The sequence below is a fragment of the Canis aureus genome, chromosome 32, assembly GCF_053574225.1.
Source record: "Canis aureus isolate CA01 chromosome 32, VMU_Caureus_v.1.0, whole genome shotgun sequence".
In the NCBI taxonomy this organism is placed as follows: domain Eukaryota; kingdom Metazoa; phylum Chordata; class Mammalia; order Carnivora; family Canidae; genus Canis; species Canis aureus.
Genome location: NC_135642.1, coordinates 43,555,222 through 43,575,111, shown reverse-complemented (window position 1 = coordinate 43,575,111; position 19,890 = coordinate 43,555,222). Strand labels below are relative to the sequence as shown.

General features: G+C 61.4%; 1 protein-coding gene across 3 annotated transcripts in view; it reads right to left on the bottom strand.

Moving 5' to 3' along the window:
- Nucleotides 1-19,890, bottom strand: part of LINGO1 (leucine rich repeat and Ig domain containing 1) — a 70,627-nt gene that overhangs the window by 22,301 nt on the left and 28,436 nt on the right. The gene's annotated exons all lie outside the window — the stretch shown is intronic.

Below are 19,890 nucleotides of genomic sequence, written 5' to 3'. Positions count from 1 at the left end.
GGTCACTGCATCCAGGAGAGCGGAGAAGCAGGAAATGCATCTGGGGCCAGTGAGAGGGCTGGTCAGCCCCGCCCACCCCAAAGTTCCTCCCCGGGAACACTTGATGTTCCTGACCTTGCAGTTAGCTCTCCTGAGAACGCAAGGAAGTGTACACGCCACTAAAACCAAACCCTCCCCCCGCCCCCAAATAAAACCCACAGATACACCCAAATGATTAAATCGAGAGCAAAAAAAAAAAAAAAAAAAAAAAAGCAAACATAAAAAGCAATCTGTAAAAAGGGACCACTCCCTGGCTCTTTGGGAATCTGGGCTCCAGGCTTGGCAGAGCAGCTTCTCCTGAGAGCCTGGGCTCGGCTGTCCCCATGGATCATGTCAGGGGGCACTTGAGCTAATGTGTGCAAACAGGCAGCACTATTAGCAAATCCATTCATTAAGCGCTTGTCTTGAGTTCCGTTGTGCAGCAGCCTTGTTTATTAACTTAAGTCGGAACCCGTTATTAAGTCAAAGGCAGCGGGTGGTGGCTCAGAAGGTGTCTAGCCTTAGAGCCGAGCAGTCCTGAGTTCCAGTTCTGACTCCACCGCCAACCGCTGTGTGACCCCGGGAAAGTCACTTCACCTCTCTGAGCCTCCGTCGCCCTGTGACAGGCGGCAGCTCCCTCAAGGACTCCCCGTGGTCCCTACCTTCTGGCATTTCCCCCACTGAGTGCAATCCCCTCCCCCTGAGTGTGGGCTGGACTAATGGAGTCGCTTCTAATGACGAGGATATGATGGCCTAGCCCTTCTGAGGTCAGGGTACAAAGCTACAAAGAGACTAGCTGTCATCTTGGGAACCCTCTCTCCATCACTGGCTTGTTCACTGGGACAGGTAACAGATGCCCTATTATTAGCTGCCCTGGTGAGGAGCCCACATGGAAAGGAACCAATGTCTCTAACCAACACCCCCGTGAGGCCCTGAGGCCTTCCAATACCCACACGAGCAAATGTGGAAGCAGACCCCGCCCAATTCGAGCCTTGAGATGACTGATGCTCTGGCTAACACCTGGACTGCAGCCTTGTGAGACACCTGGAGTTGGCGGTCCCCAGCTAAGCCTCACCTGGATTCCTAATCCACAGAACCTGTAAGATAATACAAATTTGTTGTTTCAAGCCACTGGGTGTTGGGGTGATTCGTTACGCAGCCATAGACAACTAACTAATACATACTCCATCCGTGAGATGAGCAAAACATTACTTTCTCCCAGTGTGGCCGGCCGGGGGCATTGAGATAATGCAGGCAAAAGTGCCTACTGCCGGTCGGGGTGAAAAATGGCACAGCAACTTGGCGGTTACCAAGTAGAGTTGAAAAGATGCACACTCTATGGTATGTGCCCCGCAGGAACATTCACAGGAGACAAGGACACAAGTGTACAAAATGTTCGTACTAGTGAAGACCTGGAAACACCCTACATGCCCATCACTAGGAGAAAACATGACCAGAACAGTGTGTCATCGCACAGGGGATGCCACGTAGCCTTGAAAATGGACGGGCTCCACGCACCAACGTGGGTGACCTCACAAACACCAGGTGGAGGAAAGAAACCCAAGGATACGTACAAGATGGTATCACCTACATAAGGTTTAAAAGCAAGCCCCAGATCTTATAAACCGTGTATGGATACCTACATATATAAGCAAAGTCTAAAAATATGCAAAAAAATGGTCAACGTCAACAAGGTGGAAGTGGTAGAGGCAGGCCCATCCTGAACTCCACACGTAGGTGCTCCCGATGGTTCTAAGTGACACAGGTTATCCTCTTGGCAGTCCCCATGGGTCTATCCTATTATTATCTCTTCTTATAAAGGAGGACTCTGAGGCACAGGGTCTCAGACGAGGCGTTCCTAGCTTTTGAGGCCAGAGCTTGGCTCCTCACTCTGCCGCCCATTTGGAGGAGGCCACATCACCTCCCTGGCCTCAGTCTACTCTTCTGGAGCATGGGAGAGACTGGTCCACTTCCCCTTTCGCAGGTGTGGACTGAGACAGCGGGAGTCTTGATTAATCTATCTAGGATGTTTGCAGGGCTCCCATGAGCGGAGCCTGGGGCCACGGAAAGAGATGTGGACAAGAGAAGGTGTGAATAGAGGACCCATCCACCCATCCACCCATCCACCCATCCATTCGCTCCTTCCCTCAACATTCGATACGGCTTTCTCCGAGCCCCAAAGTGCCCACGGTCTAGTGTGCAAGACTTGATGCAGGTGGAGACGGGAGACGCACACACAGGGGAGTCAGAATGGGTCACCGGGAGGTGGTGGTGGCTGAGCTGCAATCTGGAGGCTAAGCACGAGTCGACCAGCCATAGGGAGGGTGGGGGACAGTGTCCCGAGCGGAGAGAAGGGCAGGTGCAGAGGCCTGACGCCGGGATAATGGGGACAGACAGCTGGCCCTCGGGAAGGCCCAGGTGGTTCCAGCTGCCCCGAGAGGGGGTGTGCAGCTGAGGCGGCCACAGTCTCGCAGGTACAGGTCTGCCTGCCGCATCCTCCAGCCAGCTGGGCCCCCGTGTCAGCTCAGCCCTGTTGGGCAGGCCGGGCCCTGCTCCAGAGGGACTAGGAGCAGGAGCGTTCGAACCATCACGGTGCATGTAATTATGTGCAAAATGAAGGCCAGCTCCTTAATAATTGATGGTGGGAGAGAGTCAACATCGGCAGAGGCACCCGGCTGCATCGCCTGGTCCTGTCTGGCTGGGACCCAGGGCGGCCGCCTGGCCACTAATATGCCCATAAATTATTGAAGTTAGAAAAAAGAAGGCAGGTGTCATGTCGCACCCATCAACAGCTTGTTAGCTAAGACTAACAAAGGGGCACTGGGCGCCCGGCATCGCACAGCGTCCCCAACACCCCGGGAGCGCAGAGGGAGATGGATGCGAGCAGGTGTGGGGGGAGCCTAAGGGACTGGCCGGCCCTGCTGCCCGGCCCCTCCCTCATCCAGACCCCCGAGGAGGCCCACAGACCAGGAGCCAGAGGCAGACTGTGCGCTCCCTCGCTGCGGACAAACCTCCAGGGGCGGTGCTACAGGGGCCTGCCCAGCTCCCGAGGTCGGGGCCACGCCCACAGGGTGTCATCCCAGGGAAGCCACCTGCTGGCCTGTGACCTGGAGCAGCTCACCTGCGCCCTCCGAGCCGCTTTCCATCCATGCCACCTGGGGACAGTTGTGCCTACCCTGGCGATTAGGAGGAGGTCCTAGGAGAATCTGTGTGTGATATTCCTGGTACACGGGGTGCTCCCTCGTCTTCCCAATCTCGCAGGAGCTCCTAATTAGATCAGGTCTAATGAGGCTTCCCTCTGCTAGGCTCTCTTTCCACTCCATTAAGGCCTGCGTGCAGGACATTAGTAGGAAGGGGGAAGAAGGCTGAGGAGGGGAAGGCATCCAGCTGCCAGGGCTCGGCCCACCCCAGGCTCCACCACACACGGGGCATCCCCACGCTCCAGGGAACAGAGGAGGAAGACGGAGGCGGGGCTGCCAACAGGGAGAGGCCTCACGGGGCATGGGCAGGAGGGGGAGGGATGGATGGCAATGCTGGCATTTTGGAACCTCGGTGACGAAGAGCATGGCACCCCACCGTCTCTCGGGCCGAGCGTCCCCAGTCTCTGGGATACTTCCTTCAGGGACCAGGGAGCCCAAGCTGGGCGTGTGGGTGCCCACGGTGCACCCAGCTCTGCCGAGGGCCACACAGGACAAGGGGAGGCAGGCCTGGGAAGGCAGCCCTCTCCCGGACCTGGCCCGAAGGAGGCAGCCAGTTCACCCAGAACCTGCTGGAGGCCACGCAGGGAGCAGGTGAGGCACGTCAGCTGGGCTTTGGGCAGCAAACGGGCTCCTCTCTCTAGTCCTAAACTATCCCCAGTGATATATTAGTTCTACGAGGGTTTCCTTCTCCCAGAGGAGTTCTCACCAGTGACGCTTGGGGCTGGGCCTCCCCTCTGGGGGTCCTCTCTGTACCTCCTGCCTTTACAGCCTTGGTCTGTCCCATGGCACCCGTTTCGCACGTGGACAGAGAAGCATCACAGCTGCCAGAGGCCACACAGCAAGTCAGTGCTGAGCCTGCAGCCTCGGCCTCCTGCCTCTCCCCACGTGAGTTGGACTCAGTCCCAGGAGGAGGTGGGGAGATTCTCACGCTCATGCCCATGCTCAGCGTCATGTTGTGACAACCGGGACAAGCGCTCTGACAGCCGCTGTGGTGTGGCATTCCCAGGAGCTCTCTTCCTGACCAGGAATTCCTGGTCCTTGGCACCTGCCTGCCCATCAACTGCCCGGTGGGGTCGGGGCAGCTGGGGCGGGTGCCTGTGGTAGCAGCCAGATGGCCTGGGCAGAGGGGGATGGGGGCTCTTAGAGGCAGCTCTTGGGACCAGGTGCTCAGTCTGAGCCCTCCGGAGTCCTCCCTCCTCTGAGAGGGAAGGTCTTTCACCCAGGATTGCATAGGTCATATGAGGGGAGCTGGAACATGTCTGTCCAGTTTCAAAGTCTGCTCCAAAGCGATTGCACCTGCCTGCCCATCACCCGGGGATGGGGGTGGGGTGGGGGAAGCATGCAGAAGGTGCAGGGATAAGACTACCGGCTGCTACAAGGACCCGAGCAGGTGTACTTTTGGCGCTGCGCTGGTCGGGTCAGGCCACAGCCCCTTGTGACCTCAGAATTCAGCACCAACCCCTCTCTGACCCCTTGAAAGTCGGCCCCTTTCTGTCTCTCCCTCCGTCTGTCTGGCTTACTCTCCTTCACTCAGAGGGTCAGGGGAGAGCAGGCAAGCCAGAGCCCTGGGCAGGTAACAGGTGGCCCTGACCAGGCCCCCGGGACGGTGCTGGAAGCTGACGAGAAATGGGGAGCAGGACGCCTGCCTGCCCTGGACCAGGTGGGAGAGCAGGGCTTCCCGGGGGCTCGGGGGAGCGATCCAAGATCCTGGGGGTAGGACTACCTCAGAGGCGGGAAGGGCCCTCTCTCCCCCCTCATCTGGGTCAGATCGTGGCTCGACGGCTGGAACCGTCGGCAGTGGTGACTTACAGCGAGGGGTGAGCGGCTCCCAGGGGGCGTGTGGACGGCGGGGGGGACGCAGGGAGGAAAACCCCGAGGCCTCAGGTCCCTGGGGCTCCTGCGGGGCCTCTCCTGGCCACGTGGGCCTGCACTGCCTCTCCCGCCATCCTTGGGTGCGCCACCCGGCCAGTCCTAGTGCAGGGGGCAGCGGGGCAGTACTGACGCTGCTCCCCCACGCGCCATGCTCTAGGGCTTGTAGGGTTTGAGCCCCGTGAGCAGCCACGGCACTGGCCCAGAGGCAACGAGCCATGGGGGAGCCTCAGGCAGGGACTCGGGAGACAGGGGCGTCCTTCCTGAGAGTCTGCTGCCGCCCCCAGGCAGGATACCCAGGTTTCTGCCCTCCTACTTCATCCCCCTCTAGTATCTGAGGACAGGGAAAGGAGTGAGTGTGGTACATGAGAGAAGCTTCTAGAATGGAAAACCCAGGGCCTCCTTCAGGGCTTCCCAGCTGTGCTGGAGCAGCAACTGGGCTCTGCATTTGGGCAGTGCCCTCCCTCTCTGTCCCTCCTCTGCCCAGGTTGTTTAGCAGCCCAGGATGTCGGGTTGGTGAGGGGCACCCTGGTTCCTGGGGTCCCCGGGGCAGCCTGAGCAACAGTCTGCTCCTTCTGGGCCCACCTGCTTGTGGCATTTCTGTTTCCTAGGAAATGGGGTTGACATTAGAAGTGTGAATGACGCCAGGAGGGCAAGAGAGAAGCCAGCACATGCGCCCTGAGCTGATGGGGAATGGGCTCCAGAACAGGGCTGAGCTAGCAGCAGGCTGAGCCCTGGGCAACTCCTCACTGGCCATTCCTGCAGCCGATGGGCACAGCACCGGCTGCCCCAATCCCTCCAGCAACACGGGCAGAAGGAGCCACTGTGCCCATCTCACAGATGTGAAAACTGAGGCTCAGGAAGGTGAGGTGACTCACCCCACTGAAGCCACAACCAGCAGGCAGGCCTGACCCTGGTGACAGTCACAGAGGTCTGGGGGCAGGAGGAGGACCCTCGTGTGGAGTCCTCTCCGTGGGGGAAGTGACGTGCGGCTCAGGCTGGCAGGCCGAGGTGGGGAGATCTGGAAGGCAGACAATGGGAGAGCCCCCACACTCCCAAACCAAAACACAGACATCCAGGCAGTGTGTTCACACCACCTGCTGGGGCGTGAAAACCAGCCATAAATACCTGCACTGTCGTGGTGGCTCACCAGACAAGTGGGGACAGAGGCCCGGTGTGCCCTCAGGAAATTTCCCAGTGACTCACACACTTGTAGCCGTCCCTCTGCACACCCAGACGCTGCTCCCCCACTCATACACCCCCAGAACCCACTTGCCAGGGGGCCTCTAGCCGCCCCCCACCCCGCAAAAGAGCGCGGGGCGGAGAAGACCCCCACCCACTCCCCAAATCAGGGGCCGGAGGGGTCTGGAAGGAAGCAGCCCTGGCCAGGCAGCTCACAGCCCAGGAAGCCAGGCCAGCGGGGGCCCCGGGCACACGGTGCGGCGGGCAGGACGGCGTGGAGTGAGGGCCGACCCTGTGCCTGGCTCCCCCTCGCCGGCCCGTCGTGCCCCCACCGCCCGCCCAGCTCTCCCTCCACTCTTGAGCGTGGCAGGAGCGCCTTCCCATTCAGTCAACATGCTGGCGGGTGGGGGAGGCACGCACCTGCGCGGACGGCGGCTGAGGATGAACCCCGATGGCGCCTCAGGTGCGGAGAGCATCACCCGCCCGGCCCCCCCGCCCGCCCCCAGGCTGCCTGGCCCCGCCCACGGCACGGCTGCCGCCCAGGTGAGCCCGCAGCCCCGCGGCTGCATCACTTCGTGCCCGCACATGACTCACGGGTCCCACGAGACAGCTGGCTCCGGGCCCTACTTGAGAAAGGCTGGTGGCCTTTCCTTAAGCCAGAGGTTAGCTCTGGAGGCTGAAGAATAAAGAGAAGCAAAGTTCAGCACGTTGCTGGGGACTCTCCCCTTGTGGTGGACGTGAGGCAGCCTTACTCGGGTGTGGACGGAGAGGCCGCCCAGGAAACGAGGTCCCCGAAGCCGCTCTCGTTCCCCCGCTGCCCAGGGGACCAGGGAACGAGCGAGTGCGCGAGCAGCCCTCCGTCTGCCCCTCTCCGTCGGGGGACAGCGCTGTGTGGCTGCCTGCGTCGTGCACGAGCCCGGTGGCGGTGTCACAGGGCGGACCCCCAACGGCAGAGGCACCGCCGGCTCCTCGTGTGCTCTCGCTGCACGTCAGGGAAGAGCGTGTGGCCTGGAAGGGACGTACGGCCCCACCGCACACCAGCTGCAGGAGGGCCCCGCCCACCCCGGGCACACACGCTGGCACACCGTGGTTCTGTCCCCATACGGGAGTCTGTCCCCAGTGCCCCGCGGTCATGGCAACCGAGAGCGCGGAGCAGAGGGGGTGTGGACGGGCGAGGAGGGGACCGGCTGTGGCTCACAATTCTTCCAGAGGGCTACCAGGGGCCGTCCAGCCCTCCCTCCTGGGAGCGGATGGAGCAGGGTATAAACTCACATCCGGGCCAGGACCTGGAGGCCCGGACGTCTCCCATCTCCTTCCACACAGCCTGGAGGATTTGCTCCACGGGGCCCCTGAGCCGGCTCTGTCCCGAGTCACCCCAAGGAGGGTGGGAAGTGGGCCAGCCTTCAGTGCCTGGCCTGGAATTAGCCGACCAGCCAGGGAGGGTGTGTTCCCCTAAACGGGGCCGGGCTCTCCCCACGCGTCTCCCCTGCACCAGGCGCCAGGGTCCTCCCGTGTTCTCCACAGTAACTTCTCCCACAGTCTCAAGAGCAAAGGGGAAAAAGCTCTGCTAGTGCCGGTGTCTCCCAGGGAGGGAACCGGGCCACAGAGAGGCACAGGGACTCCCCCAAGGGCTCAGGGAAGTGGGTGGTAAAGCTGGACTGGCACGACGGGTACATTCTAGCCGAAGAGCGCAGGGGCGCGGGGAGGGCCCCGGCTGGCTGGTGTGTGGTGGGGGACTTAGAACTTCCGTGGTCCGGCCGCCTACTTCACAGGTGCTGATGCTGAAGCTGGGGGCAGTTTCCCCGGTGGCTTCCCTGCTGGGAGTCTAGGGACATGGAGGTCCTCAGACCAGGCTCTTGCTCTGGACCTTTGGCCGTCCTGGCCCCGACCGCAGAGCACAGGCCCGTGGAGAGGGAGGCCCAGTCTACGAGAGGGTCTGACACGGGCGGGTGGTCCTCAGAGCAGGAGGGGAAGAGCGGTGAACTGGGGCGTGGGAGCCCCAGGGTCTGCCTCGAGTGTCCTGCAGGAGCGGTCAAATCCTGGCATGCAGAGAAGGGAACATCTAATGGGAAGGAACAGAGGTACGAGGTGCAGAGGCTGCACAGAGCGGGGTCTGCACCAGGCCCGCGGAGCGGCCACAGCTGCCCAGCAGGGGCTCAGAGTCGGGGTATGCGAGCGGCCCGCTGGGGGCCTGGAAATGCCTCTCTAGGGCCTCCCGCCCCACGCCGTGGCCGTCTTACGCCTCGCCGGGATGCCCCCGATGCTCCCCGAGGTGAGGCAGGCCGACTCACAAGCACACCCAAGGTGAGCTCTCACGGCCGCCCCCCAGCACAGCCCGGCTCCGGCCGGCACGGGGTCCCGGTGGCTCGGGGCGGCCCTGCCAAAGCCTGGGGGTCATCTGGGCTCCCGCACCTGCCTCGTCCCTCCCTGCGCCCCGCCCTTCTTTCCTTGTATCTTCCTATTATTGTTCCTTTATTTTATTTTCAGCCCTCAGCACTTTTCCTGAAAGGGAACAGCTGGGCTGCTGGAGTCACAGAGGAAATATTTTTTTGACTACTTTGCAGATTCCCCTTCTCTATGAAAACTGACACCACCCTTGCTAACTGACGGACGGACAGTGAGCGATCCCCTTCCCTGCGTCCTTCCTCCCTCCCCCTCTCTGTTCTAGGGCATCTAGGAAGGACGGGGCCAACGGCAGCAGACACGGAGAGTGGGTGTCGGGAGCCGGGACGCCTTTGGCATCAGGTGGCAGCTGGGGCCCCCAGCAGCATCACCAACCCCATTTTACAGATGAGGAGACTGAGCCCCGAGATGGCCCAGGCGCAACCGTCCTTATCGTGTTGACGTCAGCCACGGAGCTAGCATTCAAGGAGCGCTCGCTCTGTGCCAGGCACTGTGCTGGACACTTCACGCGCAACGGACCCTCTGAGGCCGATACATCGTCGGCCTTGTTTTATGGAAGGGAAATCGGGGCTCAGAAGGGAGGTCAGGAGCGTCTGGCCACACGCCCGGGCCAGCAGAGCTAGCCATGCAGCTAGGGGGTGGCCGTTCTGCAACCACCGCACCCCACCCTCTGCAGCCGGCTGGTAGTGGGAGAAATGAGCCTCAAACCCGCGTTGGTCCACACTCCCATCCCAAGGCTGAGCGCCACTCCCAGGTCGATCCCTGTCGCAGGGGGAAGGTTAAGTAGCAGTTGTACACACAGGATGGCCTGGTCCTGACCCCGACCTCGATCCCTGAGACGAGGGGTCCAGAGCTCCTGGCCCTTGGGGCCTGGCTGCCAAGTGACAATCACAGGGAGGCCAAGTTGACGTCTACACGGCATGTCAGCACGGGCACAGCACGGGCATGTGTCAGAAGCCCCGAGGCCCTCGGCGACTGCCACGGAGGACGGAAGCCAGGGGGGAGTGAGGCTTCAGGATAACCTCAAAAGTGAAAAAAATTATTACGCGTCTAAAGGAGTCGGGAGGCTTAAAAGGCTCCCGGGTGGGACACAGACTAGGACGGGCTTCGCTGTTATTTTGCAACGGTGTCCACACAGGGAGAGACCCCGGGTCAGCAAGGCAAGCCTGGGCCCTGGTGGGACGGGGACGGCTGGCAGGCGGGCAAGGACGGGCCGGGGACATCTCAGGACGGGGACTCCCCGGGATCTGGCCTCACCGGGGCCTCGAAGGCCGGGGCCGGACGGGCACGTGAGGGGACAGATGCCCACGGGAGAGGAGTGTGGGTCGGCCGCGGCTGGGAGCTGGCGGAGGCACCCTGGCCGGAGAATGCTGGGGCTCGCCCCTCTTGCACTGTAGGACCCTGGTCCCTGCCGCTCAGACACACCTGAGGAAACGAATGGACGACAGAGACTGAATGGGGGCGTTTAGAAGGCTCCCCGGAGCTCTAAGGAGGCGCCCCCTCCCGTCGTTTGCAGGCTGGCGTCCAAGGAGCTGAGCCGCGAAGGAGGCCAAACCCACGGGAGCACCTGCCTGGCTCACGCCGTGGAGCCCGTGACTCTCGGTCTCGGCGTCGTGGGCCTGAGTCCCACGTTAGGGGTAGAGATTACTTAAAAGATACACTAAAGGGGGACCCCTGGGTGGCTCGGCGGTTCAGCGCCTGCCTTCGGCCCGGGGCGCGATCCTGGAGTCCTGGGATGGAGTCCCACGCCGGGCTCCCTGCATGGAGCCTGCTTCTCCCTCCTCCTGTGTCTCTCTCTGTCTCTATGTCTATCATGAATAAGTAAATTTAAGAAATCTTTAAAAAAAAAAAAGATACACTTAAAAAAATTTAAAAAAAAGAGAGAGAGAGAGAAACCAGACTGACCTAAAAATGCAGATGGGCTGGTGGCCAGAAGCCACAGCAACCCCCACACCGCGGGGGCCAAGGCGCGCCCGGAGCTCCCACAGGTGCATCTGCAAAATGAGCTAACGGTGCCTTCCTGAGGCCAAATGATCAAAACCCAAAGCTGTACCGAGGAGTCCGCGGTGACAGTCAATTTCCACCCAGAAGGTCCCACGTTGCACCCAGGGCTCTAGATCTCGGCCGTGCTCCGACTTAGTAAGTGGCGGTTCTGAAGCAGGCGCTGGCCTCCCAGCCACAGGCGACACTTTCTAGACAACTGCAGGTGAAGAGCGAGCACCGCACCCTCCAGGGGCCCTGATGGACGAGCAACGCCAGCGGGAGGGTCCACGGACTGCGGGGCAGGGTCGTGGCCGACCCCACGCCCTGTGGCTGCCACTCTGCCTTCCTAGGGGGAGACGCCCTGCAGCGTGGGGGCTTGGGGTCTCCGCGGCTCCGGGTTTGCTCAGGCCCTCGGGGAGCCTGGGTGAAGGCCGAGCAAGGGTGGCCCTGGGACACGTCTGGAACCCGAGGAGGCAAGGAAATCCACCGAGCGGGAAACCGAGACCCAGCTTCTCAGGCCAGCACCCTACCTGCCAAGGAGACGTCCCCTTGATGAAGCCCACGTGGCTCCTAAAAAGCAGGCACGGATACGCCGCGGGGTCACGTGGTGTGAACCTACGGCACGGACCCAGCAGCTCTGGGCACATCTGGCCGTGAATCAGGGAACCCGCGGGGCAGAGCAGCCCTCACGGGGTCACGGGGAGGATCGAATAAAACCACGTAACCAAAGTGCTTCACGGATGGTAAAGTGCGAGGAAGGGTGCCTACTGCTCCTGCTGTCACCGATTCGCCGGGGAGAAGGTCCCCGGGGCACACGGGGGGCTCGGAAGCCTCTCCGGACCTTTCTCCACATTATGAAATCCAGGTGACAGCGCTTCTGTCCTGAACAATCTCAACATCTCTTGCCTGCGGCTGCAGCTGGAGAAAGGTGTGTGCGCGTGTGCGTGTTGTGCCACTAGAACACGGAAGTCACCTGTCCCCGTGTCACTGTATCCTCCGGGTCACGTGGGTCACTCACTCCCACCCCAGACACACCCGCCTCCGAGCCATCGCTCCTGCCGTCCTCCAGCTGCAGCCTGCTCCAACCTCTGACCCAGCGACGTGGTTCCTCCCTCACCAGGGAGTCCTCCTGGATTTCTCCAGCTCCGCGGTGGTCAATGGGGGGGCCAGAGGGGAGAGGCAGGAGACTGAGCTCAAGCTGCGGCCTGTCTGGTTGGTGCCATGGCTGCTAACCAGTGAGCCTCCTCGGGGGGAGTGTTCCTCGGTCACACGGCCCCGTCTTGGCCTGATACCCGTCGCTCCTCTGACCATGAGCTATGGCAGGGGAGCGTGGCGGGGTCTCACAGGCCCACCGAGCGCAGAGTGAGGGGTGGGGGGTGCACAGGCCCTCTCCCCTCACTTTGGGAACAGGAAACACTGGCTGGTAAAGAAGATCTCAGAGCCCTGACGTTAGGATGGAGACGCGGACCTAGGCCTGTGTTTCAGCTGCGGAGACTGAAATCCGAAGAGGGAGAGGGACTTGGCCACGGACACACAGCCTTGTGTGGCTGTGGACTCAAGTGACCCGAGCTCCAAGTCCGTCCCACTGTCCCTTACCCTCTCCACCTCCCCAGGCCTTGCTAAGCACCTTGGGCTCATCTTGAACTCTGGCTTCCAGCCGGGGAGGATGCATCTTCCTGAGGACTGAGCGGAGGTGCCGAGTGGCAGGCGGGGTCCCAGCCCGGGGGTCCGCCCAGACCACCCCGGGCCCTCCTGGTGTAGAACAGAACATTCGCTGAACAGAATTGAGTTTACAATTTACTGTTCGATTGCAGGAGGTGTAATTGGATCTGGGTCTTATGAAGCCCTTAATAAAGTCAAGGTATTACTGGCATCTGCTGCTTTTTTTTTTCATTTGTTAAAAGCAATGCTGGGAGGGGGGCAGGGTGAGGGAGTCCTGCCCATCGTGGCTCCGCTGCCATATGCCATGTCCCCCTGGGAAACACACCCCCCCCCTATGTCCCAGAAGCAAAGGTCTCCCACCGCAAGGCAGGCACGGTCCAGCGACCCTGGTGACCCATTCAGGGAGCCCCCCAGGAAAGAAAACAGGGTGTACATTCCTAGGACCTGTGAGCGAAGGGGAGGAGAGCTGAGCCTTTATTTGGCACCTTCTGTGTGCCACAGCCCCCATTCCTCCCTGGGGGGCAGGTGCCTGCAGTCATCAAGGAGGAATGTTCCCTAAGGGCCCCTCTTCCTGCTGCCATATTTCTGGGGTACAGGCCGGCGCTGGGGGGGCAGCTCCTTCAGCCTGGGGTCTGAAGGGACAACGAGAACAGCCCGACCCTGCCCCGATTGTAATCAGAGCAAGAAAATGCCCCAGAGTTGTGTGGACCCTCTGAGATGTTTGAGGTCATTATTGCAGCAAAAGCCACCGAGTCTGGCGGACGGAGGCCGCTCGGCTCCCGTTTGCTGGGTGAGCAAAGGGAGGCGCAGAGGTCAGCTCACTTGCCGGGGAACCACGGGGAATCGGCGGCCAAGTTCAGAATCGGCCTCAAGATCCCCGGTGCCGGGACTGTGCTCCTCCGAAGCCGGGGTCCCGAGGCGCCCCAGGCTGGCTCTACGGTCCCACTCCGGCCGGCAGGGAGCACCCGTGCCTCCTGGTTTCTCTGTCTTTGCTGAGTGCAGCATCCTCGCAGCCAGCCTCGCCCTGTGGCCCATCGGGGAGGCCAGGCTGGGGCCTTGGTGTGGGAGGGCTGGAGGAGAGAGGCCCAGAAGGATCGTGGGCAGCGCTCCAGGGCCGACCGGGGCTCTAATCCCGGTGCTGCTACCCTAGCTGGGGACGGGGTATGGGGGCAACTACTCTCCTCCTCTGATCCTTGGTCTTCTCAGGTGTCAAGTGGGAATAATGCTACTGCCCCATCACTGCCTCCTTCCTGCCGTCCCTCTCCTCCTCCCCGTCAGGGCAGCTCCTCTCCAATGTCGCCTCCCCAGAACGCGGCTGTGCTAGGGGACTGTGCTCCCACCGCCACACCTTTGCTCAGGGCGGGCACCCCCCCTCCAGGCCCAGGGCCACATCCGCTTTCCCTGGGCCCCCACCCAATGCCAGGGCCCACGTCCTGAGTGACACCACCAGGGGCAGATGCCACTTAACAAGGTCCACCCCCCCCAGGTGGTAAGCACTGCAGGAAGCCCGCAGCAGGTGCCATCACCCCATTTCACAGAATGGGGAGAAGGAGGCTAGAGGAGGCTCATCTGCCAGAGGTGCCACAGGTATGAAGAGACAGCGCCAGATTCACACCCGGATCTGTCTGCCCCCAAAGCCTGTATTCTTAGCATATCCACCTCCCCCATCCCTTACCAGATGGATGGTGGAAACAGCCCTCTCCTCTCAGCTCCCCAGCCCTGCACGATTCCCCGTTCTCCAGGCAGCCTTCCACGTCTGTCCACCCGCCACGTGGAACCCCACCGCCCAGCTACCGAAGCCGTGGAGGCTGTGATGCGCTCGGGTCAGAACAGACGCCTGCCCCTGACCTCCTTGCCCCAGGGCCACTGCGCACAGGCTGGGCACTCAGGGACAGGAGGGAGGATGAGAACCCAGGAAGGGGCCAAAGCCTTGGCTTCCAACTCAGGCAGGGCGTGGGGTTTGTGTGTTGAAAGGAAAAGGTTTACAAGGCCTGGGTAAGGGGTCAGAGGGGACACCAAGCCCCACTCTGGCCCTGGGCTCCGCTCCTGCGAACAAAGGCCCCTGATCAACCCCACAGAGCTCCGGAAAGGACACAGCCCCCGTGGCTCCCTGTGCCTCACTCCATGTCTCTCCCTCCTTATCTTTTCCACCCCCTTTCCCTGCCCTTTTTCCCTTCCTAAAAAACACAGAGAAATGGGATTCAGAAGCCTACACCGCCTGCGAAGTATGGTTCAGCTTCCCCAAAAGAGGAAATGCCAGCGTGCGGGTTCTCATGGCAACCCCAGCTCCTCCCCCTGCACCCACCCAGCGCCCATATGGTGAGCTTCAAATGGCACTGACTCAGCTGGGCCCTGGGGTCCGGGGCCTGGGCCGCAATGGGGTGCTGCTGGTCTACTTGGCTGCTGGCTGCCCTGGTCAGGGCCTACCGTCCCCAGCAAGCGAGCCCATCTCCTGCAGGGACTCTTGTGATTGGCGGGGCGGGGGCAGGGCAGGGTCAGGGCTGGAGGTGGTGCTGTCCTGCTGGCCCAGGCCCTGCCCAAGGAGCACAGAGCTCCCCGAGCCCTGACAGTGATCTGGTGCAGCCTCTGATGGAGACAAGGGGGACGAGGGGACGGGGGGCCACGGGACAGAAGAAGACAACTCCCTCTGCCTCCTGTTCCCTCTGCCTTTGCTCCCTGACACCTGCCCTGGACTTGGAAGTTCAGGTGTGTTAGGTGCACAGGGACACAGGGCACAGGACAGAGCGGGGCTGGTTTCTTTGCCCCTGGCCGTGGCACGCCAGCCACCTGCCCCCACGCCATCGCAAGCCATGGCACAGGTGCCCAGCAGCCTAGGTGTCTGAGCCGCGGAAAGAGGACGTGAGGCTCGGCCCCTCGCCATGACTGAGCTGTCCCAGGGCACGGCCCCTTCTCACTCCGAGCAGTTCCCAAAGCCCAGGGCATCTCCTACCAGCCTGCCGTGTGTACTCCTGGTTTTCCAGGCCAGTTGGCATTTCCATGACTAATGAAATGGAAGCCAGAGCCAGACAGGCTCAGGGCCGAGAAGCAAGTCTTTGAGGACCTAGTGCCCGCCCTGCTTCCTTTCCTGCAGGACAGAGGAGCACAGTGGGGCAGTGGAAAGACGTCTGGGTCCCTGGTACGACCACCTGGCTCCTTCCCCCCCGCCCCGCCCCGCCCCATTTCCTCCCTGGAGCAGCCAATCCGACCTGGTCACCCTCCAAGCACCACCCGGGGTGGACTGGGTGGAGTGGGGATTAGGTTGTGACGAATCCCAGCCGCAGGCCTGAGGGGAGTGCAGGTTGGGACACACTGAGTCTGGGGTCGGGAATGTGGTTCTCACTACCACGTGGGGGCCACGATCTCTGGGTGCTCTGAATCCCAAACTTCCCTTTCTTCATTCTCCCGGAGTGTCAGAGTCACGGAATCCGATGGGGATGGGCCTGACCCCTTAGGAACACGGGGCGGGGCCGGGGCTAGAGGGTCAGGAACTGCACAAGGTCCCACAGCAAGTACGGGGTCAGGCCGACGCCCCAAAACAGGTCCCCCGCCTCCGTGCCCGGGGCCCTCTGGGAGTCTCAAGCCGCTCCCTACTCCTTGCTTCCCCTCAGCCGACAGGAAGGATGGATGGACGGACGGCTGGAGCGACGGCAGGGTGTGGGGGTGCGGGGATTCGGGAACAGATGGGCTCGAGGCTCCGCCGCGGGGGCCTGGGGGAGCCGGAGGAGGCCCGGAGAAGCTGGAGCTGTTACAAAGTTGCGAGTTAAAACATTCTCACACTCCCGCCTCCTTTACTGTTCTGATGCACCAAGACGTGACAAAAATGTGTCAGATTTTTTAAAAACCACACACATACACAAATGCCAGTCCTCGTCTCTGCCACCCGCCCAAGCTCGGGCCATCTGTTTCTCGGGGGTGGCGGGGAGCGGGGCTTGGCAGCTGCGCCATTGCTCTGGACACCCCCAGCCCTGGGTCTGGACCAGGAGCCTGGCCCAGAAATGGCCCTCAGGTGATGGTGGGACACGTGGGCAGGTGAGGGCTCTGAGCCTTGGCTCCCTCCCGGCCCCGCTGCCCCCGCCGCCGGCTCTGCCCCCGTCTCCCGCTTGCTGCATGGGGGGGCCCTGGGCCCAGAGCCGTCCCCGAGGCACCCGGAGCCCACTCTCCGGCTCCAGGAAGGGAACTCAGGCCAAAGAGGAAAAGAGACTTGCTCGGGTCCAAGTCCACGCCCCTCACTCATTCATTCAACAAACCGACTGAGCGCGCGCCGGCGCCGGCATCCTTCTGGGCCCGGGGGGTTTGGGGCTGGACGGACACGCAGGACTGCTCTGCTCTCTGGCAGCTCAAGGCCAGTGGCAGGGACAACTGACGGAGGAGGAAAAACACCGGGACAGGCTGGTCTTCTAGCAGAAGAGTGGTGAGGACAAGAAGAGAGGCAGGCTTGGCAGTAGGGGCTGGAGGGAAATCAGGGTGCCCAACCACGCCCATGTGTCGGGGACTGTCCTGGTTTCAGCATTAGAAGTTTTCCGGAAAAGCCCTAGTCGCAGGCAAACCAGGATGTCACCCGGTGGCTACTGGAGCCGAGCCCCAAACAGGAGGCTGCGACACTGGGGCCTGGGACATGGAGAGGGGGTTTGGGTTCTGGGGGGGAGTGGGAGGCGGATCCCAGAGGGCCTGGTGGGCCCTGGAAGGGAATGGGGGTCATCTGACCACAGAGTCAGGCGTTACTGTGGTCACAGCGTCAGGTCAGGGAGCAGCTTGTGCAAAGGTCCCAGCTCGGACAGAATGAGAAAGAAGTTGGGCGCGGCCGGAGGCCTGGGTGCCCGAAGCGGGCCGGGACCAGGCATTGCCGGCCTCTGAGGGACTCTGGCCCCGGGCGTCGGGAGCCGCTGAAGGGTATGCGCCGCGGCCTACATGGTCAACAAGTAGGAACCGCAAGTCAGAAACTCCCAGGCCGCAGGTGGGCCAAGCCCCCGTGGGGCCCTTCTAGCCACGGAGAACACCATCGCCCGGTCTGATGGTCCTTCAGGGCCAGCCCAAGTGCCACTTCCTCTGAGAAGTCCTCCCTGACTTGCTGACAGGCAGGTGTCATCGCGCCCGACGCTGGCCTCCCCCAGCCCGAGGACCTCCAAGGACGGGTCCCTTGGGAGCCCTCATCACGGCGGCCACCCTGCCAGCTCCCTCACTCGATCACACTGCACCCTCAAGGCCATCTGACCTCCATCCGTGTCCTGGGTGTGGACACAAAGGCTCAGAGAAGGGAAGTGGTTTGCTGGAGACCACACAGCAGTTGGTGGTTGAGGTCAGTTCGGAACCGCATTACCCAGAACCACGTCTGGGCTCAGAGCCCCCGGGGCCGTGCCCTTGGGAGTGTGGGGTGGGGGAACAGGGAATGGCCAGCTACCTTCCCACGGGGGCATGGATGACCGGTCACCGTCAGGGCAGCTGCGAGGAATGGGCTGTGGGGCTGGCCGTATGGGAAAAGCCAGCTACGCGGGGAGATTTCCAAGGGAAGTCTCCAGATCAATGACTGAATTTCCAGGCCGCCTGGCCTCGAGCGCTGGCAGGCAGGAGAGGCTGAGCTGGTCTGGTAGGTGGCCACCTAGGAGCAGTGCTCAGGCTCCTCCAACGGGGGCTGCCTGCAGGATCCAGGCGACAGGGTGGTGGAGATGCAGAGCGATGGGGCCTCAAAGGCCACCACTACCTCATGCTCCTTTGTTCCAAGGGGCGAGCGTCCCTGTCTGGGTGCAATCAATCAGCCTTCTCACCCCTCACTTCAGGAGGAGTCCATTAGGCCATCCTTCCGGAGAAGAAGATTCAGCACAGTTATTTCTCTTTGAGCCTCGGTCTCCCCATCTGCAAGATGGGGATGCTTGTCCCTGCTCCACTCACTCTGTAGGGTTTACTTGAGGCTTGTGTTAAACCACACTAATAGGCTCTGGGGCATGTCCAGCCTGGCGCCGAGTCAACGGTATGGTCATAAGGCCAGACGGCTGTTCAGCCACAGGACACCTGGAGGGGCTCAGGGACCATGGAGGACACTGCCTTTGCCTCCCGGTGGGTGGGGGGAGGCGGCTGTGTTATGACCCTTAGCAGCAGCAAGGGACTTTCTAAAGGGCGCTCAGAGATCCCAGATGGAGGGGGCAGGCTGCCTAGACTGGGTGCCACCCTCCCAGGCGTCTCTGGGAGACCTGTGAGCCCCAGGGAGAAGCAGAGCCTCCCCGCCCTCCCAAGGTGACCTCAAGCAAATGTCGGACACGGTTCGCAGTGCAAACCCCTGGACTCCTTTCTATAGCAAGTGGGAGCTGGGATGGAGGTTTGGAGGAGAGTGGTCTGTCCCCGCCTCCTCATTCTCCTCCCGCCCCTCAAAATACTTTCCTCATCTTCCCGCCAATTAGAAATTCATCAGAGTTAGTGGATCAATTAAACGATGTAATACGTGTACGGTGTCAACAACAGTATCCGACGCAGCAAAAGCTGAGTTAGTAGTTTGTTACTGTTATTATTAATATCATTGCTATAACGCTCCTCTGTTCAAATCCAAATACCATAGGTAGGATAAATGGCTATCAGTCACTGCCACCTTAGTATGAATTAGTTAAAAGCCACCTTGCTTCCCTGCTCCCCCTGATCTAAGGTCAGCTTCTCTCTGGATGGAGGCAAATCGGGGGCTTGTTGTAGGGGGCAGGGCACAGTAAGCAAGGTCTGGGCCTCTTAGCATCAGATTTCAGGGTGAACCCTAGGTCTTCCCAGCCTGGGTGGATAAGGTGGAGAGAGAGTGGAGAACAGCCTTCAAGGGCTTGAGAGGGACGCCCGGGTGGCTCACTGGTTGAGCACCTGCCTGCAGCCCAGGGTGTGACCCCAGGGTCCTGGGATCGAGTCCTACGTCGGGCTCCCTGCATGGAGCCTGCTTCTCCCTCTGCCCAGTCTCTGCCTCTCTCTCTCTCTCTCTCTCTCTCTCTCTCTCTGTGTCTCTCATGAATAAAGAAATAAAATATTTTTTTAAAAGAAGGGCTTGAGAGCCTGCCCCTAGATCTCAACCAAACCACAAGCCTGGTTTGGGAGCTGGGAAATCCCCAGACAGGCCGGAGCGGGGAGGAAGGGCTCTGAGCCTGCCTGAGCCTGGCTGGCTGCTCAGTGCTGTGCTGGGCTCTGCGGACACACACTGGGAGAGAGGAATGGGCAAAAAGGGTGGAAAATAAGGCCCTTTAGATGGCAAAGTTCAGCAGAAACGAGATGGGCGGAGGCGGTGATGGGGACGGCAACACTAGGCAAAGGCGAGCTATTCTCAACCGGCTTGCTGCGGAGGGCGCTGCGGAGGGCCGCGTGGTCAGTCTGGCTCCTGGCCCCCAGGGGCTGGCCAGGCTGTGGGGCCCACCCACAACCAAGAAGACAGAGGAACAGAGGAGAAGAAGCTGGGGCCTTTGGATTGACCAGACCCCACAAGAATGGTGGGATCAAGGTAAAGCGTGAGGGACCCTGGTCAGACTCACAGAAGAAATTCTTGGTGAGCGCAGGGAACAAAACGGGACGTATAGCGTCCTAAAGACAAGCGTGCATCCTCCCAGAGGAGCTGGGC